Source organism: Macrotis lagotis, chromosome 1 (genome assembly GCF_037893015.1).
Source record: "Macrotis lagotis isolate mMagLag1 chromosome 1, bilby.v1.9.chrom.fasta, whole genome shotgun sequence".
In the NCBI taxonomy this organism is placed as follows: Eukaryota; Metazoa; Chordata; class Mammalia; order Peramelemorphia; family Peramelidae; genus Macrotis; species Macrotis lagotis.
This window is the reverse complement of record NC_133658.1, coordinates 379,269,080-379,293,430: the sequence shown is the minus strand read 5'-3', so window position 1 is coordinate 379,293,430 and position 24,351 is coordinate 379,269,080. Positions and strand designations below refer to the sequence as shown.

At 32.8% G+C, this 24,351-nt stretch overlaps 1 long non-coding RNA gene and 1 pseudogene across 2 annotated transcripts in view; both read right to left on the bottom strand.

The window, feature by feature from the left end:
- Window positions 1-24,351, bottom strand: part of LOC141518074 (uncharacterized) — a 129,135-nt gene that overhangs the window by 28,539 nt on the left and 76,245 nt on the right. The gene's annotated exons all lie outside the window — the stretch shown is intronic.
- The window catches only part of LOC141506460 (large ribosomal subunit protein uL10m pseudogene), a 71,157-nt pseudogene continuing 60,586 nt past the window's right edge, over window positions 13,781-24,351 (bottom strand).

The window sequence follows — 24,351 nt, the reverse complement described above, 5'->3', positions numbered from 1 at the left end:
GAAATCAAGTAGAGAAACAACAAAAGAATGACAGAAATAATTGAGATTTTCTTCTAAAAGTCCACAAAGATACTAGGGAGAGTATAAATTGATAGAGGAAGAGATGGTAGAGAAACAACCCTGAACATCATAAACTAGTTTTCAACAGTCAGCCTATAGCTAAATCAATATTTTTGGGCAATTAAATTGCTAAATGGAAGGGCACACAAAAAGGAAGAGGATAGAAAGAAGTTAAAGAATAAATAAATGGTGGGCTTTTATCAAGTTCAGGGTTAACGAGAAGAGCAAAATTCTATGAAATGAAGACCTTACACACACACACACACACACACACACACCTTCAGGGATTTAGAGTTTAGACAATTCACTTATTCCACTCAGGAGAACCAGTATTCCCAGAAGCAATTGACACCCAAAAGTACAAGTGCATGGAACCAATGAGAATATTTCACAGCAAATGGGTAGAAGTTGGGGGGGGGGGGGGATGAGGTTGTTCATAGGGAGTGTAAAGGATAATGAACTTCACAATCAGGGACAGAGGAAAATTCCTAACATGGATCAATATACTATACTTTCTATCACCTGCAATAATTGCTCATTTTTAAAATGAGACATAAAAGAATAAGGGAAATTAGGAGAAGAGCAGGATGTAAAAAGTAATAACGTTGAAAATATTTAGAATAGGAAACCCAAAATAGCCACCTTTGAACCTATAAATCTATGAGTAATGTGAGAGATTGGAGATGATATGACAATATATAATGGTCATGAATGAAAGCATCAAAGCCCAAAATAAATAGAAAAGGATGGTAAAAAAAATGTAAAGAATTAGAGCAAAGACTTTTTAGAAAAATGGGTAGAATGGGGCGACTAGATGGCGCAATGGATAGAGCATCGCCCTGGAGTCAGAGTTCAAATCCAGCCTCAGACACTTAATAATTACCTGTGTGGCCTTGGGCAAGCCACTTAACCCCATTGTCTTGCAAAAAAAAAAGAGGGGGTAGAAAATTAAATCTCAAAACTAAGAAATCATGTTGAATGAGGGAAGATGAAAGGGGATTTTATTGAACTATTTAATTAAGAGAGAAAAAAGGGGGAAGAATTAAATAACTATACAAAAGAAAGGGGGAAAAGAGTACAAACTTTAAAACAATTCCATAACTAGACAAGGGGTAGTAAATGAGAATAGGAATCGGATATGCTGGAGAAGAATGGGAAGGCAGTAAGGAATAGAGTTGACATAAGTAGATTAATAACTGAAAAGACAAAATATTCCATCCAGGGGAGAAAGGAAGAGGCAATACCTAATTTGAAAAAAATCTTGGGGGTAGCTAGATAGTGCTGTGGATAAAGCACCAGTCCTGGGGTCAGGAAGACCTGGGTTCAAATCCAGTCTCAGATACTTAGTAATTATCTAGCTATGTGATCTTGGGCAGGTCATTTAACCCTATTTCCTTGACAAAAAAAACTATTAGAGATAAATGGAAGTAAATATAAAATGCTCTTAAACCTTAAATATGAATGAATTAAACAAGTTGAATATAATAAAAATCAATTTTCAGAATTAAAAAAATCTCCACAATATATTGTTTTACATAAAATCAAAGTCACACACAAAAAAATCATTTACATATATATATATATTAATTAGAAAGTCAACAAATAAACTTAAGATAGGAACCAAAAAGGATATATTAAAAATAAGTAAAGGAATAATTTAGAAAAAATGGAAATAATAAAACTAGAATCTTGGGTTTTAAAAAAATATTGACAAAATTAATAAACCTTTATCTAATCTGCTTTAAAGGGGGGAAGAAAGAAAATCAAATCAAGAAAATAGAAAAAAAATGATGAAATCACAACAAAACCAGAAGAAAAAATAATTATCAGACCCTATTAAGTATAATTAATGTTACCCAAACTTGGAATTTAGAAGAAAAAGCTGGAGGAGACCCTCAAAAGGGAGCATTTTGGAGAGCTCTCAGATCAGATGTCTGAAGAACCTTTGGAACAAGCTCATATTACTTAATGTGAATGTACCCTCAGATGTGGTAAGCATGCCATCCCCCTTAGCATGCCTTCATTTCTGGCAATCTCAAAATGATCTCAAAGGTCTTTAAACCTTCTGACCACGGCAAATTTCAAAGATCTCATTAATACTATGGCATACCCAAACTATCAGAAGAAATAGAAAAAAAAATAGAACAAATTGCAAAGAAATTAACAAAAGAGAGGGAAAGTGAAACTCCTGGTCTTTATGTGTGTGCATAGGAGAATTTTATCAAGCTTTTTAAAATTTTTAGTTTCAAACAACATCAATTATTCTTAAAAATGGAAAAGGCACACTGCTAGATTCCTTTTATAAGACAAATATATACTATACAACTAATCCAGGGAAGGAGAGAACATATGATACATAGTTAAGATAATAACGTTAATGAATATAAATTCTAAAAATTTTCATGAATCAGACATCCAAGGAACCATTCACCATGACCAAGTTTGATTTATGTCAGGAATAGAATAGCCCAATATTAGGAAAAGTCAATGTAATTAATCATTAGAGTGGATAGAATGTCGGGAATGTCAGGAAATTCTGAGTTTAAATCCAATCTCAGATATTTACTAGACAAATCACTAGATCTCCATTTTCCTTGGTATCCCTATATAATAATAGCATATACATCAGAATATTGGTAGGAGGATAAAATGAGTGAATATTTGTAAAAAGTGCATAGCACAGTACTTGGTGTAAATTAGGTACTATTTAAATTCTTATTGCTTTCTCACCTTCCCCCCCATTTAAAAGAAAAACATCAAAAACTATATGATCATCTTAACAAATGCTGAAAATACCTTTGACAAAGTAGAAGTCTTGTATTTAATAAACACTATAAAGTTTAAGTAAGAAGGAACCTTTTAACATCTAAAAAAAATTGTATCTATATAAAAACAAAAGCAAGTAGCACAAGCAAAAAGAATACAACTAGAAACTTTCCTAATAAATGAGAAAGTAAAGATAAGATTTCTATATTTCCAATCATTATTTGACATAGTTCTGAAAATTGTGACAATAGCAAGAAAAAGAGTAAGACATTAAATATATAAACATAGGTAAAGAGGAGATTAAACTAAACCTATGTACTGATGGCTGATTATTTACTTATGAATCAGTGACTATTCTGGCCCCCACTACTTGAAAACTCCTTCCACAGGGTAGATGTAGTAATGTCATTTCTACTATTAGATCAAGTGCATAAGTGTGCATTTCCATTTCAGGGAATCCCTAGCAACCTAATTCCATTTAAACTATCAGCTACTACATTAACTTTTACAAAGAAATATTAATTACAAAAGTCATTTCAGTTATTTCAACCAAAAGGGGAGAGGATTTTGCTTAGTTAGCCATCAGGAAAACTAATAAATAAAGAAGAAATTGTATATTTGAGAGGATATCACATAATATGTGATTATATTAGAGGATTACCATACCACTCCTTTTTTTTTGCTTCACCAGTAGGCAAAATAGAATACAAGGAATTTAAAAAGAGAGACACAGTAGGCATTCTCTCTCTTGTGTTAACCCCCTTGGCCAAACATATAGATGAATTCTTATGGGTTCAAAACTTCTAATGAAGTAAATAATGGCTCTCTATTTAACAATCTAGTTGAGTTTGAATATTGTCTTCACCATAGATTTACCAGTTAAATACATTTAGCCAAAGCAACTCATTAAATAATCTGCAAAGGTATAGTAGATATATATATATATATGTATATATCAGTATCGGTAGTGGGAATACCTAAATGAAAGAAATCATAGAATCTCAATGAAATAAAGTATATCCACATCTATTGTAAGCCAACACCGCTTACTAGTCACTCATTAAATGACCACTAGTAAGTAAAACCTGGAGAAGGAAAGAAGTAAACACATACAACCAACATAATAAATAATATTCCAATATCACTTAAATGGTCTTTAGAATATTATATTGTTAGTTCAAATAGTACTTTATACAAGAGGACTTTCCTCATTTCTCCTCTGCTCCCATTCAAAGCCAGAACCCATTTTTCCCCCCAATAAAATATTAACTCCTTTAGGGCAGGGACATATTTTTTTATTTGTGACTTTGTATACTTAATACTTTTCCCTGTACCTTAGACACAATATGGACTTTATGAATGTTTGCTAATTAATAACATAAATCAGAAAATAAATGGTGTTTGTTCATCTTTGTAACTAAAATAATGTATAAAACAATTAGCTGGAGTACACAGGAACAAAAAAGGTAACTACACAGTTCTGGTAGCTGATCTCTTGTCATTTCCATCTAAGACAGAAACATTTTAAATAGAATCTTTTCCACAGATCATACACTCAATTAAAAATTAGTATTATAACATGAATAGAAGATTATTTCTACCATATTTAAGTCAAAAATAAGTGAATGTGGGGCGGCTAGGTGGTGCAGTGGATAGAACACCAGCCCTGGAGTAAGGAATATCTGAGTTCAAATCTGGACTCAGACACTTAATAATTACCTAGCTGTGTGGCCTTGGGCAAGCCACTTAACCCCATTGCCTAGCAAAAACTAAATATATATATATATATATATATATATATATATATATATATATATATATATATATATATATGCAAGTCATATAAAGAATAAATATGGCAAGTTTCTCAGGCATTATTTACAGAACTACTTTAGTGATGACAGTTACACAAGTTCAGAACCAAAAGTTCAAGAGGAAAAAACTAACAAAAACATGAAATTATATCTAATGTATACTTAGTCTTCTACCTTGTAAGTTCTCACATAACAGCTAGACAAGCAAATATGTCCTCATCAGTTCCTAAACCATGTCACTATTTTCAACAAATACCCATTTAATTGGAATACACCAGGGAAACCAGTAAGAATCCATGTTATCATTAATTACATACCTTGCACTTTGAAAACCTACAACAAAAACATCACAGGAATTGCAATAAAATAAACCTCATTATTCCTTTTATCTCATTATTATGGTATGAAAAAGGAATACGATCTTGTATGGTAATTTATAGTTTTCATAGCATCAAAAACACTACCCTAAAATAAACTTTGTTTTTTTGTACAGTTCAAGAAACAAAATCAAAATAGACTAACATCTTTATATTCTATTTTGTCCACACTCCTTTACAGACCCATAAGCTAGTTCTATAGTAATGTCTTATATTCAGAATTTTTTTTAATTTAATCCTTCAATATTTTTTCTTTCTCTCCTAATCCCATTGGTAAAAGAAAAAAAAAAACCAAAACCTATGCAACAAATGTGCATAGTCAAACAAAACAAATTATCACATTGGCCATGTACCAAAATAAATTGTCTCACTCTGCAACCCGAGTCCATCATCTCTTTGTCAGGAGGCTGGTGGCATTCTTCATCATTAGTTCTTTGGAATCATGGTTGGTTATTATATTGATGAGAGTTCTTGAGTCTTTCACTTTGTCTTTATAGTTTTTTGTTTTTGTATAAATTATTCTCCTGGTTCTCAATGTTTCCAATTTCACATGCTGTCACCACCTTCATGCCCAAATGCACCTGTACTTCACTAGAATGAACAAGAGACTATAAGCATCATGGAAGCAGGGATTGTCTTATTTATCTTTATTTTTTTTTCACAGTGCTTCCCAAAGAATGTGACACTAAGTAATTGTTGAAGAATGTATTTGTTGAAAGAAAAGTGAAATGTTGAACAAAATACTTTCTATATGAAGAAGCTGCTTTCTTAAGAACATAGAAAATAACAGTTTACCACTCATCTCCCCCCAAAAAAAGAAACCTATCCCAATTGTATACTTCTCTGAAAGAGGAAGAAGAAAACAACTAAATTTATTGCTGCAAAATATACTATACCATTTGATCCTTAAAGCCTAACCCATAATGTAGAAAATTCTTATTATTCCTTTCACAAGTGAAAGAATTAAAACTCAGAGAATTTGAGAAACCTCCAAATAGCTAATAAGAGATAGAACCAAAATTCATTTTCAGTTCTCCAACCAGGAACAGAGATTGAAAGCAGAGAAAATGTTGACTCTAGAGTCAAGTATACCTGGGTTCCAATGCTATACCTGATACTAACTTTAGATCCTTGGTAAAAATCATTTGCCTTCCCTAGGCTTACTCTCTTCATCTGTAAAATTAAGGGACTTGGCCTAGACCTTCTTCCACCTCTAGGGTTAAATAATATTTTAGTTTTTCAGTCTAATGCTACTTCTAAAACACCTGTAATTCTAGATAGAGGCCAGATAGAGTTCAACCATGATGTTGTATTACAATATATTACTAGAAAAGAACAACAGCAAAGAAACACATAAGTACATATATTTATTGTTTATTTACATATATATTTGAGTTACACTATCCATATATATCATATATATCCATACACAAATACATACATATATACATACATACATACATTCATATCAGAATTCAATTAGTGGAGATTGCTGGCTAGCTGGCCAATTTCCTCTTCATCTATAAATTGGAATTTATCATACTATGTGAAAGGTATGGTGCTGAGTGTTAGTGATAAAAAGACATAATAAAAGTCAATCACTACTTTCACAGAGATTATTCTATTAAAGAATAAAAATAGGTAAACAGATAAGTCAACAGCTAATTTGACAGGGAGAGAATGCTGTCAAATGGAGCAATCTGTAAAGACTGACAACAGGACAGACATGAACTAAACCTTGAAAGAAGCTGAGGATTCCAAGAGGCAGAGGTGAAAGAATCCATTTCAGATAAGGGGGTTAGTCTAAATAAGATCCTGGATATGAGAATTGGAACACTGAGTTCAAAAACAGCAATTAGATTTCAATTAGTCTGGAACAAAACATCTGTGAAATGTATTAAATTTGGAAAGCTAAGCTAGAGAAAGACAGTGGAGAGCTTAAATCCCTATTGAAAAGTTTGTATATTATCCTAGAAATTGTGAGGAGCAGGAGTGTGACATGGTCAGATATGTGCTTTAGGAATATTTTTCCAACAGTTATGTGGATGAAAGACTAGAAAGGAAAGAGAGAGAAATTAGGGTATACCAATGAGGGAGCTATTGAAATGGCCCAGATTAAACTTGACAATGGACTGATTTAGTACAGTGATCAAGTGAATAAGGATATTGTAGGGAAAGAATTGACTATTTTTGAGACTTAAGGAAAAAAATACTGAAATATGACCCAAGTTACATGCTTGAGTGGATGCATGTTTAGTTTCCTAAACATAAAGCTTTTGAGGAAAGAATTAGTTTGTAGTGAAAGTTAATGTTTCATTTTAGGCATGTTGAGTTTGAAATAATGATAGACTATCAAGACAGAGCTAATTCAAAGACATTGCAATATCCAGAATTTGAGTTCAGGAGAAAAATTAGGTCTTGAAATAATTGATTTTAAAATAAACTGAGTAAGTGTGACAACTGAATGCATGGGATCTGATGAGATCTCTGAAAGAGAAAGTGTAGTGCCAAGGACAGTCATTTTTTTCAAGGACAGTCTTAAAAGAAACCTGTTATTAGGAAGCAGAAGAAACTAATCCAGAGTAGGAGTAAACATGAATGTAGTTAGAACCAGAAAAGGACAATGCAATATCCAAAATGGTATCTAGAATATAGAAGTATTCAAGAGATTCAAAAACTGCAGATATCAAGAAGGATGAATTATAAGAAAAGACTATAGGATTTAGCAATTGAAAGTTCACTAATAAACTTGGAGTGATCATATTCACTTGAATGGTGGTATCAGAAGTTTATACTACACCAGGACAAAAACTGAGTAGAGGATGAGTAAGTAGAAATAGTGACTGTAGATATTTCCAGGCCAGAAGTTCTTCACCTCTTTTGTGTCATAGACTTATTTGGCAGACCAGTGAAGCCTGTGAAGCCCTTCTCAGAATGACACTTTTAAATTAATAAAATATATAAAACTATAAAGGAAAATTATATTGAAATAAAGTTGTCAAAGTATTTGATTTAAAATCTCTGCTCTATAAATCTGGCTATGGATGGGAGGAAAAATAAAAATGGTAACTTGAAAGTGTGACAGGGTCAAGGTAATGTGGTTTTTTGTTATTTGATGTTTGAAAAGTATCTGCATATATAGTGTTTAGGGGGAAAAGTCGGTAAGGAGTAGGGGTAGAGGGGAGAGACAGTAAAAGGGAAAGACAGAAAGAGGCAGAGAGAAGATGAGAGAAAACAATGAGAGAGACAGAGAGAGAGAGAGAGACAGAGAGAGAGAGAGAGAGAGAGAGAGAGAGAGAGAGAGAAGAGAGAGAGAGAGAGAGAGAGAGAAGAAACAATAGCCAAGGAATCCAAATCCTGGTGGAAAAGGATATTTCCTTGGCTGATGAAAATTCAGGAAAAAGTAGCTGGGGCAAGAGTCTGAAAATCATTAGCACCACCCCTTACCCCATTTACCTTGGAAAGTAAGTAATGATGACTCAAGGCAAAGATGAAAGATAATAGATATAAGGCAGGGAGAAAACAATTATCAGAAAAGAAAGAGAAAAGAATTTATTAGGTGAATAGCAATGATGATGATGATGATGATGATGATGATGATGATGATGATGATGATGATGATAGTAGTATTGACATTATTTAGTTTTTCTAACTTCAAAATGCTTGATTGCAGAAACAAGAATTAATATTTTATCAACTTTGTTAAAGAACATAGAATAGTATATAACTCAGGCTCAGTGATGACTCAAATTTTCATTAACATCTTATTTTTTTAATCCCAATTATTGGCCAAGATAATTTTTAGGATTCATTTTTTATAACATTTTGAGTCACAAATTTTTCTCCCTTCTTCCCTTCTTTTCTGAAAACTGTAGACAATTTGATAGAGGTTTTACATGTGCTGTCATGTAAAACATATTTCCATATTAGCCACAATAATAAAAAAAAGAAACACATCAAAAAAAACACATAAAAAAGGATAAAGTGAAAAAAGTATGCCTCAGCCTGTATGCAGAGTCCATAAGTTGTTTGGTTTTTTTTTATTTAGGTTTTTTCAAGGCAATGGGGTTAAGTGGCTTGCCCAAACCCACACAGCTAGGTAACTATTAAGTGTCTGAGACCAGATTTGAACTCAGGTACTCCTGACTCCAGGGATGGTGCTCTATCCACCACACCACCTAGCTGACCCATAAGTTGTTTTTTTTTTTTTAATCTGAATGTGGATAGCATTTTTCTTTTGTGGAAGTCCTTTGTACTTCTCTTCTTGGATCATTGTGTTGATGAAAAGAACTGAGTCATTCTTAGATGTCATCATACAATATTGGAAATAACTGTGGACAACGTTTTACTGATTCTTCTCATGTAACTGTGCCTAACTTCATCCAAGTCTTTCCAGGTTTTCCTGAAATCTGCCTGCTCATTATTTCTTATTGCACAATAGTATTCCATCATTTTCATATACCACAGCATGTTCAGTCATTCTCCAACTGATGAACATCTCCTCAATTTCCAATATTTTAGCGCAATGTAAAGAGTTGTTATAAAGATTTTTGCACATGGAGGTTTTTTCCCCTTTTATTATCTCTTTGGGATATAGATCTAGTAGTAGAATTGTTGGATCAAAGGAGATGCAGTTTGGTTGTCCTTTGGGTCCACTTCCAAACTGCTCTCCAGAGTGATTGGAACATTTCACAACTCCACCAACAGTGCAAATTTCCCACCATGCTCTTCAACATTTATCATTTTATTTTTTGATCATATTAGTCAGTTTAATAAGTATGAAGTAGTGGCCTAGAATTGTTTTAATTTGCATTTCTCTGACCCAAAGTGTTACAGCACTTCTTCATATGACTAGATAAGCAAGAATTTCTCCATCTGAAAACTGCCTGTTTATATCTTTTGACTATTTATCAATTAGGGAAAGCCATTTATTCCTATCTTGGTATAGTGTATGAGATATTGGTCTAATCCAAGTTTCTGCTAAACTAACTTCCAATTTTCCCAACAATTTTTTTTATGAAAGAGAAAGTTCTTATCCCAGAAGCCAGGCTCTTTGGGTTTATCAAACAGCAAATTACTGTAATCATTTCCTGCTGTCTCATTTGTACCTACCTGGTTCCACTGATCCACCACTCAATTTCTTAGCGAGTTACCAGACAGTTTTGAAGACTGATGCTTTATAATATAATTTTAAATATGGTAATGCTAAGCCCTCCCAATTTTCTTCCTTCCCAGTTCTAATTCCTTCAATTTCTTTTGCTTCTCTTATTGCTGAAACTCAGCTTTCTAATACAATATTGAAATGTGGTGATAATGGGCATCTGTGTTTCACCCCTGAGCTTATTGGGAATACCTTTAGCTTATCCCCATTGCATATAATGTTTGTTGATGGTTTCAAATACATACTGCTTATTATTCTAAGAAATAATCCATTTATTCCTATGCTCTCTAGGGTTTTTAGTAGAAATGGGTGCTCTATTTTGTCAAATGCTTTTTTAGCATCTGATGAGATAATCATATGATCTCTGTTAGGTTTGTTATTAATAGAGTCAATTATAATAACTGTTTTCCTAATATTGAACCAACCCTGCATTCCTAGGATAAATCCTGCTTGCTTACAGTGTATTATCTTAGTGATAACTCACTGTAATTATTTGATAAGATTTTATTTAAGATTTTTGAATCCATATTCATTGGGGAAATTGGTCTATAATTTTCTTTCTCTGTTTTGACTCTTCCTGGTTTAGGTATCAGCATTGTATTGATCATAGAAGGAGTTAGGCAGAGTTCCATCTTCCCTTATTTTTCCAAAGAGTTTATATAGAATTGGAACCAATTGTTCTTTAAATGTTGGATAGAATTCACTTTTGAATCCATCTGGCCCTGGAGATTTTTTCTTATGGGGTTCAATGATGACTTGTTGAATTTCTTTTTCAGAGATATGTTTATTAAGGTATTTAATTTCCTCTTCATTTAACCTGGATAACATATTTTTGTAAGTATTCATCCATTTCATTTAGATTATCAAATTTATTGGCATACTGTTGGGGAAAATGGTTCCAAATGATTACTCTAATTGCTTCCTCATTGGTGGTGAGTTCACCTTTTTTTCATTTATGAAACTAGTAATTTGGTTTTCTTCATTTTTTATAAGTAAGATTTAAATAACTGGGCAAATATCAACTGCTCATGGATAGGTAGAGCTAATATAATAAAAATGACAATTGCCAAAAACTAAACTACCCGTTTAGTGCCCTACCAATCAAAATTCCAAAAAACTACTTTAAGTTAGAAAAGGTTGTAAGTAAATTCATATGGAGAAATAAAAAGTCAAGAATTTCCAGGGGTTTAATGAAAAAAAGTGCAAAAGAAGGGGGCTTAGCCCTACCTGATCTAAAATTATAGGAGAAAGCATCAGTCATCAAAACTGTCTGGTATTGGCTAAGAAATAGAGTGGTGGACCAGTGGAATAGACTAGGTGCAACAGCAGGAAATGATTATAGTAATCTGATGTTTGATAAACCCAAAGAGTCCAGTTATCAGGATAAAAACTCTCTCTTTGATAAAAACTGCTGGGAAAATTAGAAGTTAGTATGGAAGAAACTTAGATTAGACCAACACCTCACACCCTATACCAAGATAATATCCAAATGGATACAGGATTTAGACATAAAAAAATACTATAAGCAAATTAAAATATCAAGGACTAGTTTACCTGTCAGATCTATGAAAAGGGAAGCAGTTTATGACTAAGGAAGAGATGGAGAACATCACTAAAAATAAACTAGATGATTCCCATTACATTAAATTAAAAAGCTTTTGCACAGATAAAAACCACTGTAACCAAGAACAAAAGAAATGTAGTAAACTGGAAAACCATCTGTATCCAGATAAAGAACCGGGAGTTTAAACAAAGTCCAAGGACTATTCCCTTTAATTCATAAAAAAAACTGATATCTTGTCTGATCTTGTTATCTCTTATACTTTATGTTTCTTCCTTGAGGATATGATTTCTCTCTCATCACACTCAATTTGGATCAATGTACAACATGGAAACAATGTAAAGACTGACAAATTGCTTTCTGTGGAGGGTGGGGGGAGGAAAGTAAGATTGGGGGGAAAATTGTAAAACTCAAAATAAATAAAATCTTTACTAAAAAAAGAAAAAATTAGCATAATCAAAATGATCTGTAACATATGACTCACTTAACTTCTTTAAAAATTTGGGTGCTGGGGCAGCTAGGTGGCATAGTGGATAAAGCACTGGCCTTGGAGTCAGGAGTACCTGGGTTCAAATCCGGTCTCAGACACTTAATAATTACCTAGCTGTGTGGCCTTGGGCAAGCCACTTAACCCCATTTGCCTTGAAAAGAAAAAAAAGAATTTGGATGCTATGCCACTTAGTGCATAAATGTTAAATATTGATATTATTTCATTGTCTATGGTATCTTTTAGCAAAATTCTACCAAATTCTACCAATTTTTCCAAAATTCTCCCTTTTAATTAGGTCTATTTTTGATTTTTGCTTTAGCTGAAGCATAATATATTCCATTCCAGTCTTTTATCTTTACTCTCTGCTTCAAAGGTGTTTTATGTAAACAGCATACAATAGTTATTTTTTCTCATTCCCTCAAATTCACCTTAAACCTATATCCTCTGTTCATGGATATTCCCTCTAGCTATACTATTGGTGATACAATTTTCAAGAATTACAAGTATCACCTTTCCATATTGGGATGTAAATAGTTCAACTCCACTGCATCCCTTATGTTTACTTTTCTCATTTTGCCTATTTAGGTTTCTCTTGGATCTTGATTTTGGAGATCAAATTTTTTTTGTTCAATTCTGGTCTTCTCCTTAGTAAAACTTGAATTCCAACTATTTCATTGAATGACCACCTTTCCACTTGAAGTATTATACTTAATTTTGCCAGGTAGATGATTCTTATTTGTAGATTTATCTCCTTTGCCTTGTGGAGTATCATGTTCCATGATCTTCGATGTTTTTAACATTGTATCTGTTAAGTCCTGTGTGGTTCTAATTATGGATCACCAATATTTGAATTATTTTGGGGGGACCACATGCAGTATTTTTTTCTTGATCTGCTGGTTCTATAATTTGGTTGTAATGTTCCTTGGAGTTATTATTTTGAAACCTCTTTCTGAAAGTGATGAAAAGATTCTTTCAATGCCTATCATGTTCTCTGGTTCTAAGATATCAGAGCAGCTTGTCTTAATAATTTCTTAAAAGATGCTATGTATGTCCTCTTTTGATTATGACTTTCAACTAGTAAAGTGATTCGCATGTTGACTCCCATTAATTTATTCCCAGATCAATTGTTTTTTATTAATTTTTTAAATTTTTTCTTTTTTTTCTATGAGAATTTGTTTCATTGATTCTTGATTTCTCATTTAGGTATTAGTTTCCATTTGTTTCATTGATTCTTGATTTCTCATTTAGATATTAGTTTCCATTTGCTCAATTCTAACTTTTAAGGAGTTATTTTCCTAAATAAGCTTTTGTAATTTCTTTTCTATTTCTTCAATTGTACTTTTCTAATTGTTTTATTCAGCGGATTTTTTAATCTCTCTTTCTGTTCAGTCAATTCCACTTTTTAAGCAATTGCTTTTCCAAGATGTTGGACTTTTTTTCATAATTCTCTTACATTACTTTTATTTCTTTTCCAAGTTTTTCTTCTACCTCTCTTATAATGATTTCTTTTGAATCAAAGTACATTTATGGATGGTAAACCCCCCCCCCCAACTAAGTATCTCTTACAGGGTCAGGAGAAGCTAGCTCTCTGCTGCTAGGCACTGCACCATTATCTTTGTACTACTCTCTCTTGTACTGATCCAACAAGGCAGACAATTGAAGGAGCTGATGCAGTAGGAAGGAATGGGTCTAAGATGAAGAAGAGGTCCTTGACTTGCTCCCCATATATTACAGACTGCAAGAGCAATTTGAAGTAATTCAGGAAACCTTGAAAGCTGAGGGTATTGTCATCAATGCAGCCACCAAGTAGTGATAGGACAGGCATGCTCTTCAAGACCCAAAGTATGTCTTTGGTCTTGAGTTCTGAGCTCACCAGTAGCACATTATGCCCAACAAAGAGAGGCAGGTTTTTTTTTGTACTTGATTCTGTCAGTAATAGCCTCAGGATTGAATTGGGAAAGACCTTCATGAAGATGCTGTATTTCCAAAGCTAGTGCTTCACCAGTATCTTATCCTCAGCACTCAAGGTCACATTCTGACATACAGCAATTATTTGTTATCACTTCCCTCCAGAGCAGTAAATTTAAATCCAACTTCAAGGGTAGTTGGAGAGGGAGGGCAGACAACATGGAGGAATGGCAGGTTTGTGGGATTTACTGGGTCAATGCCATCAGCTTCTATCACTCAAAGTTCATAACTTGAACATATCAGGTGACAGCCTTGGAGGCGTGAGAATAGTCTGGATGGTGAGTGTCTGACTTGAAGTCCTAAGTGGCAGCTTAGAATTCCAACCACATCCATCATTTCCAGAGGTTCATATGGATCCCAGTTGGAGAAAGAAAGAACCTTATATGATTTTGAAGTTCTAATTTTAAGCATTTCCATAAGTTTTTTCTGGGCATGAGAATACTTCCCATTTTATTTGGGGGGTTTGGCCATAGGTGCTTTTGACAATGTCCTCCTCTGAGTTTGTTTCTTGATCTTCCTTGTCAACATAATAACTTTCTTTTTTCTATTGGATTTTGCTCGTCTTTTTTTTTTTTTTTTTTTTGGCTGTTTTGGCTGTTTTCCTTTCTTTTAAATTTGAGATCTGTTTTAGAGGTGGGGGTGGGAAGAGGTATTGTCTCAGGCTTCTCATGCTTGGGGCTGCAAGCCCTGACTGTTTGTCTTGTGCTGTACTGATGTTGCCCTGAGGCCTGTGGGTGAATCCTGATGTCTGGTACTGTACTGAGGGGGTGAGATGGGAGTGATTGGCACTACTGAAGGCCACTGGGGCCTGGCAGCTTACCTTGTGGTCCTCCCAGAGTCTAGTGATGGTATTTTGGCATGTGCTAGGCTAGTGAGGTATTTCTGCTTTCCTGGGGCAACAATGAATGACATGGGAGTCTGGTCCAACAGTGACTCCTTGTTTGTCTGAGCCCATGCTGAAGCAAGTGGTGGGGGCCAGGAGCTGGAATTTGTCTATTTGCCTAGGGCTATGCTGAAGCACAAGTGTGTTTCTGGGAGCTGGAGTCTGTTGGGTTGCCCTGGCTATGATAAGGCACATAATGGATCCGGGTTTTGGTATCTGCTTGCTCTACTGAACTGGAGTGCAGGATCACCCACTGATTTTCTAAGGTATGGCTTTACTTCTAGCTTAAGTTCTGAACTAAGTTCCCATTTTACCTGAGTGAGATAGACCTTTTTTGCCAATGTTCCAAATGTCTTGGGCTAAAAGATCATTTCACTCCAACTTTTTGCTGATTCTACTGTTCCAGGATTTGTTTGGGGGCCCTATTTTTATGATTGCATGAAGGTAACTATGAAAGAGTTATGGTGATTTACTTCTTATTCTACCATCATAACTCTAGGAATCACCTCTACAATTTTAAAATTCAGTTTTATTTTATTTTCAGTTTCAAATTCTTTCCCTCTTCCCATTCAGTCCCTCATCCACTGAGAAAGTAAGAAATACAAAACCCATTACAAAAATGCAGTCATATAAAGCAAAATTCTGATTTAATGTGTATTCTGAATCTATTCTTTCTCAAGTTGGAAGTACATAGGATTTCTAATCATACGTCATTTGGAATTGTGGTAGATCACTGTGTTAATTACATTTACCAAGTCTAATATAATTTATCATTTCTGTAAATTTCTTGCAACTAGGTAAATTGTTCTGTTGGTTCTGTTCATTTGACTTGTATCAGCTTATATAAATCTACCCAAGTTTTTCTGAAACCATGCCTTCATTATTGCTTACAACATACTAGAATTTTAATATACTGATTTAGTCATTGCCCAGTTAGTAAGCATCCCCTCAATTTCCAGTCCTTTGTCATTATTAAAAAGAACTGCGCTGAATATTTTTTTTTGCAAATGTGAGTATTTTTCTTTCTCTTTAATATCTTTAAGGTATAGACCTAGAAGCTTTATTTAAGAGTCAAAAATATAATTTGATAACAATGGAAACATAGTTCCAAGTCACTCTACAGAATAATTAGGCTAGTTCACAGTTTCTTTTTTTCCATATATACTCCAGCATGCATATTTTCATTTTCTGTCATCTTAGCCAATCTGATAAGTATGAGGTGGTACTCAGAGTTGTCTTAATTTACAATTCTCTAACTGTTAGGAATGTAAAGCATTTTGATACAACCTCTGTTAGCTTTGATTTCTTCACTAAAACCTGCCTGTTTGTATCCTTTGACATTAATCAATGTTGAATAGCTCTTATTCTTATAAATTTTGTTTAGTATTTTATATATATATATATATATATATATTTATATATGAGAAATAAGAACTTTATCAGAGAAACATGCAACAAAGATATTTTCCCATTGTGTTCTGTTTCTCTTCTCATTTAAGCTGCATTCATTTTTATTGTGAAAAAAATTTAAGATAATCAAATTTTTCCATTTTTACCTCCTCCCTGTGAATCTCTTATTTGGTCATACATTCTTCCTCCACTTATGGATCTGACAGGTAGTTTTTTGTTGTTGTTGTCATTCTACTAATTTATTTATGGTATCAGCATTCCTGTCTAAATCATATAGCCATTTTGGGTTGTATCATACTGCTTTACTGTTTTCCAAATGTTTCTGTCAACTAGTGAGTTCTTGTTGTAAACCAGAATCTTTTAGTCTTTCAAACACTAAATTTTTATGCTCATTTGTTTCTATATATCATATACGTAATGCATTCCAATGAGTATCTACTCTTTTCTGCAATATCAGATTGTTTTGATGAATACAGCTTGTAGAACATCTTGAGATCCTGTACAGGTAAAACATCTTATTTCACATTTCTTCCCTTGCTTGCGTAGATATGCTTACTTTTTGGTCTTTAGATTAACTTTATTAGATATATATATATATATTCCTTTGTAATTTAATTGGTAAGATGGTAGATAAGTGAATTCATTTAGGTACTATTGCCATGTTTATTATATTGACTCAGCCTACCCATGATCAACTACTATTTCTTCAGTTATTTCCAAATTTCTTTATTTGTGCGAACTATTTTATAATTATATTTTTATAATTCTTGAGTGTCTTGATAGGTAGATTTTTGATCGGTTGATACTTGGGAATGACCTTCAATTATTTTAAATAGACTTTCTATCTCTCTTCATGCTAGATTTTCTTGAATATGTACACATAAATGTATTTGTATGTGTGTATATGCATGTATGCCCACTGATAATATATAATGGTATGTTTAGATCCTAAAATTTTCTTGACGTTGCTTAGCATTTTGAATAGTTTTGCTTTTTTAATTACCTTGACTTTCTGGGGTTCTTTCTCAGAGTAAATAATTGTATAAAATGCATAAAGTAATAATTTTGTCGCCTCATTGGCTGTACTTATTTACTTTGACTATTTTATGTTGTCTTACTGCTAAAGCTAACATTTCAAGAACAATATTGAATAATAGGACTAATAATGGATATCCTTGATCCACCCCTGATTTTTTTTGGAAAAGCTTCTGATTTATCTCCATTACAGAAAATATTTGTACTTGATTTTAAATAGATAACACATCATTTCAAGGAAAACTATTACTTTGTCTTCTAGGGTTTTCTTTTAAATGGATATGAATGTTACATTTTGTCAAAAGATGTTGAAATAACTATAGATTTTGTTTTCTCACATTAATATTGTTAATTATACTTATAGTTTTCCTAAAATTGAGCAAGTCCTCCATTCTTGATATAAATAAACAAATAAATAAATAAACAACCTGGTCATAGTATATGATCCTTGTGATATACTTTTATACTAACCTTGTTAATATTTTACTTAAATTTTTCTCATCAGTATTCATTAGGGAAATTGGTCTGTACTTTTCTTTGTTTTTGCTCTCCCTGATTTAAGTATCAAGAGTAAGTCTGTCACATAAAACAAATTTGATGGAACTTATTTACCTCTATTTTCAATACTTTATGAAGTTGGATTTAGTTGGAAGATTTCACTTGTAAATCCATCTTGTTCTGGGATAATTTTCTTAGGAAGCCTATTTATGCTTGCTCAATTACTTTTTTAAAGATAAGATTACCATATTTCCCCATGCATAAGACACACCCTTTTTGAAAAATTTATACAGTGGTTGTAGATTTTTTTCTTGCATTCCCCACTTTTTCATCTTTGTTTTTGCACTCATTGTTATAGATCATCTTACTTGCATTCCCACTTTTTTTGAGCTTGTTGTCTTTGTGCTCATTGTTTTGCATTTGTTACCAGTATATTAGGTTACATTTTGCCAAGTTCTGCCCAGAATTGGCTCAGAAAATATTTTTGTACAATGTTGAATTCAAGTTCAAAGTGATCCACTTTGCAAAAATGGATGGAAATCATGCTGCTGAACGTCATTTTGATCCTCTTCCAAATGAGAAAACCATTCTAGACTGACTACTGGAAGAAGAAACCCTTCTGAAAACACCATCACAGAAGGACATGAGAGGAGAATCAGCCAAATGGCCTGAGTTAGAGAGGATATAGATTGAAGATATGAATTGAAGAAGATGAATTGCAATTCCTGTGTCCACAGAGAAGGTTCATCAGGAGGCAAGAAGAATTGCTGATGGAAAAGAAGTTACAGATTTCCAAGGAGGACACAATTAATGCTTCAGGTTCATGAAACAGAATGAACTAAGCATGCCTCCATGCACCAGACTTGCCTAGGGAGTGCTTGACCAGAGCACAGGTCGGTGCACAACTCTCCTAAGACAGTGATTCATCATCAAACTCAGATGAGGACATACTAATGAATGGGAGTTTTGACAGTGATGAGAAGTTGCATGAATTTTTTGATGAATAAAACTTGATGACTTTGTGTAATAAATTTTTTTTCAAATTTTGGGTTGCCAAATTAAGGTGCATCTTATACATAGGAGTGTCTTAAACATGGGGAAACATAGTATTAAAGTATTGCCTTTCCTCTCCTGTAAATTTGGGCAATTTATATTTTTGTAAATATTCTTCCATTTCATTTGTCAGTTATTTGATGTATAGTTGGACAAAACAATTCCTTATAATTGATTTATTTTATCTTCATTGTTTACAAATTCACCTTTTTCAGTTTTGATATGATCATTTGTATTTCATTTTTAAGTCAAAATAATCAGGGTTTTATCTGGGGGCTTTTCTCATTGTTTTAAATAAAAACAACTTTTATTTTCAGGATTTCTAATATTGTTATTGGATTTGGTTTGTTGGGGGCTTTTTAAGTGCTTTTTTTAAGCTATATAATACTTTGTTGATATGCCCTTTCTCTCTTTAATTTCTTAAGTGTTTAAAGCTTTAAATTTTCCTATAAGTACTGCTTTGGCAGCATCCCATAATGCAGACATGTTTTCTCATAATTTTCATCTTTAATGAAATTAATGATTTTTTCTATGAATTATTTTTGACTCATTCATTCTTTAAGATTAGTTTGCATAATTTCAAATTAAATTTTCAATTACTTAATTTTCAGTTAATTTTACTTGAATAAAAAATTTTTTGCATTATGGTTAGAAGAAGATACACTTAATAATTCTGCTTCTTTGCAATTATTTGTGAGGTTTTATGTGCTAAAACATGGTCAAATTTTGTGAAGGTATGTATATTCCTTTATATTCCCATTTAGTATTTTAAATTTAGGACCTTTCATTTTAGATTCTAGTTAGTAGCTTTACATCTTTCCTTTTTAAAATCAAATTAAGCAATTATGTATCTATCTTCTTTTTTCATGACATCAGCTCCTAATTTCATTTATTAGTTCAATGATTTTCTTAATTTATTTTTTGTTCTCTGTTTGATTTTCATGATTTTCAATTTGGCACTTAATTGTGGATTCTTACTTTGTTCTTTTTCCATATTTTTTATTTGCATGCTTAATTCATTGATCTGTTCTTTGTTTTAGTCATGTATATTTTTAGAGATATACATTTTCCCCTAAGAACTGCTGTGGCATCCTATAAATTTTGCTATGAAGTTTCATTGTTAAAATTATCTGTAATTAAATTACTGATTATTTCTTTGAGTAACTGAACTATTTATTTGATTATTCAATTATTTACTTTCCTTCCAAGTAATTTTTAATCTATGTTCCACCATCCTTTTTTAATGTAATTTTCTTTGCATTATGTTCTGGAAAAGATTCATTTAATATTTCTCTATTTGATGTGAGATTTTTAATTCCCTAATGTGGTCAGTTTTTGTGTTCATTAGGTACTCCTGAGGGGAAAAAAGTATATTCCTTTCTATTCTCCTTCTACAGAGGACTGTCAAAACTAACTTCTTAAAATTTTGTTCCTTCCTTTAACTTTTCTTGTTTGTTTTGATTAGAATTAATTAGTTCTGAGACAGAAGAACTGAGGTCCCCTACAGTATAGTTTTATATTCTATTTTCTCCTGTGATACATTATACATTTCCTTTGAGTTTGAATGGTATATATAGAGATAGAGATAGAGATAGAGATAGAGATAGAGATAGAGAGAGATAGAGATAGAGATAGAGATAGAGATAGAGATGATAGAGATAGAGAAAGAGATAGAGATAGAGATAGAGATAGAGATGATAGAGATAGTGATAGAGATAGAGAGATTAGATATAGATTAGATGTAGATATAAATTTAGATATAGATATAGATATAGATATAGATATAGATATAGATATAGATATAGATATAGATATAGATATAGATATAGATATAGATGATATAGGTATAGGTATAGGTATAGGTATAGGTATAGGTATAGGTATAGGTATAGGTATAGGTATAGGTATAGGTATAGGTATAGGTATAGATAGAGGTAGAGGTAGAGGTAGAGGTAGAGGTAGAGGTAGAGGAAGAGGTAGAGGTAGAGGTAGAGGTAGAGGTAGAGGTAGAGGTAGAGGTAGATGTAGATGTAGATGTAGAAGTAGATGTAGATGTAGATGTAGATGTAGATTAGATATAGATATAGATGTATCTTTTTGCTTCATTTTTTATTAGTTTTTTTGTGGGGGGGTCTACATTTTCCTTTGCAACATCAATATGGAAATATGTTTGCATAACTACATGTATAACCTATACAAAATTGTTAACTTTTCCCATTAAGGAAGATGGAAGATAACAAGGGAGGGAAAGAACTTAGAACTCAAAAATTTCTTAAATGAATGTTTAAAATTGTTTTTTTTACATGCAATTGGGGGGAAATGAAATACTAAAATATTTTTTTTTTAATGAATTAGCATGCCCTAAAATTTGGTTCATATATTTACTGTCATTAGTATTATATCTATGGTACAATTAAACAAGAGGTAGTTGTCTTTCTTTAATTAGATCTATTTTTGCTTTTAGTTTGTCTGAAATCATGATTGCTGCTTCTGCTATTTTTTTAACTTTAACTGAGGCACAGTAGATTCTGCCTCCACTCTTTGTGTGTTTCTTGTAAACAAAATCTTATAGGATTCTGATTTTTTAATACATTGTGGCTTTCTCCTTCTGTTTTATGGGTGAGTACATTCATAGTTAGGATTACTGTGTGTTTCCCTCATCCTGCTTTTCTTCCCTGGATTTCTCTTACTCTTTTCATGCCTTTACTTCTCAAAAATATTTTACTTCTCATGACTGTATCCCTTAAAACTTCCTTCTCATTTATACTATTCTCCCTTCTTTGTCTTTTCCCTTCCTACTTCCCTGTAGGGTAAGATAGTTTCTATACCCAAGTGAATATGCTTGCTATTCCCTCTTTGAGCAAATTCTTGGGCCAATTTCTAATGCCAAGAATTGCCAGTAGGCCCCCATGCCATCTACTTCAAAAGTTCCCAAAAAAGTGCTATTAGCAAGAAAGATATAGACTAAGGATCTTATTTCCAGCAAGTAGGGAGAACAGAGAATAACTTTTCAGTGATTTAATCTGAGGGTTTGATATTTTTATTTTTTACATGAACATATGATTGCTATCAATACTTGAAGTGAATGATGGTCCCCTTCTTAGAAGATGAAATAAAAGGGCAAAAGAATTAACTTCCTCTTTACTCTTCAGAATATCTATGAAAATAATGTATGCCTTTTAAAATAAAAAGATGAAAATGAATGAAAATAAAAATGAAAAAAGGATATGGAAAGTCAGAGGGCAATTCTTAACAGTTGAAGATGACAGATTGTCATAAAGAGAAAAAGGGAAGAAAAGGACCAGTTAAGTGTAGAACTGAGAACCATATATAAAGCTTTTCTTGAAAATCAGAGATTTGAAGAAGATGAAGTGGCTTGTGTTTTGTGGAACTGTGTATAGATACACAGGTGCTATCAGATGAGAGGTCATTCAGTAATGGTCAGTGGAAAAGAAAGTGATGAGAAGTAGATGATTTCTTTCTAATAGTTTGCTCTTTTCCTACGATATATACCTAAGAAATGATAGAGAACCTCCCAAGATACGTCAAACTAAATTACTGGATCAATTCTGGTGGTTCATCAAATTTGCTGCCAAAAGGAACCTAAAAAGCATTAATAAGGTTGCAAAAATCTTGAGCAAGAGATTGAAGACATTATAAGTAAAAATGGTATAGAAATATAGCAGAATCACTGCTACTCATCAAAGGAAAAGGAGTCAAAAGAAAAATGCAGATTTGGGAAAAAGAATGACTGATAAAGAAAATGATGCCTTAAAATAAAGCTTGGGCTCCTGAATCATAGAATAATTATAGAAGATAAAGTCCCTGGCCAGGGATGCAGTACACCTAAAAAGGGTTAATACATATTTGCCTGAAGTCTTATACTTTTGATCAAAAGGACTTTTGCAGAAGTTGATTGTTGGGGTGAAAACTTCACATTTTCATATACCAGGATAGATACCATAAAGTAATCACAATGTAGAATTAAAAACTCTACTTGAGGCAGGAACAAATACCGTTAAAGGTCTAGATACTATTAATGAACCCGTAGTCTCAGATTTTCATACATTAATATTCCCGCACATGTTCATTCATGCACAATACATTGCTAACAAGCAAGATAAGCTAGAGATCCCAAGGCAAGGAGGGAAATTTGAATTCATAAGTATCACTGATACTTTTTAAAATTATTTATTTATTTTCAACTATATGTACATGCATATTCCCATATTACAAAACTTCCCTCCACCCTTACTTCCCACCCCATGCCCTCAGTAGGGAACAGTCAGGTTAGCCTTTTACATACATAATTTGTTAAACATGTTTACAAATTAGCAATTTTTGTCATATGAGGAATTAAGATTAAGGGGAAGTGATACATAAGAGATCATTTTTATAAAGTGTTCATCAGATTTGGAAGGGTTTTTTCCCTATTTAATTTGTTTTGTTTTTCTTGCTCTGGTTGGGGATAATATAGTCCATAACCAGTCAGATATAGTTGTCCTAGCTCTCTGGATGGTCAAGAGGAGCTGCTTCCATCAAGGTCGTTCATCTCATATTGTTGGTGATGTGGACATTGTTCTCTTGGTTCTGCACCCTTCGCTCAACATCAGATCCCATAAATCATTCCATGCTTCTTTAGAATCTGACCATTTATGGTTTCTTATAGAATAATAGTCCATAGTATTCATATACCATAACTACTTTAGCCATTCCCTAATTGATGGGCATCCCCTTAATTTCCAATTCTTTGCCATTACAAAAAGAGCTGCTGTGAATATATTGGAACATGAAGGACTTTTCCCATTTTTTTTATTATTTCTTCTGGATATATATATATATAGAATTGGAATTGCTGGGTCAAAGGGTACGAGCAGTTTTATTGCTCTTTGGGCATAGTTCCATATTGCTCTCCAGAAAGGATGGATCTGTTCGTAGTTCCACCAGCAATGAATGCATCAATGTTTCAATCCTCCAACACTGATCATCTTCCCTTTTTCTCATCTTGGCTAATCTAAAAAGGTATGAGATGATACCTCATTGTTGTTTTAATTTGCATTTCTCTAATCAATAGTGATTTGGAACATTTTTTTCATATGATTATATATAGCTTTAATTTCTTTATTTGAAAACTGTTCATATCCTTTGACCATTTATCATTTGGGGAATGACTTGTGATCTTGTAAATTTGATGCTATTTTCTATATATTTTAGAAATGAGACCTTTATCAGAACTCCTAGTTGTGAAGATTGTTTCCCAGCTTTCTGCTTTCCT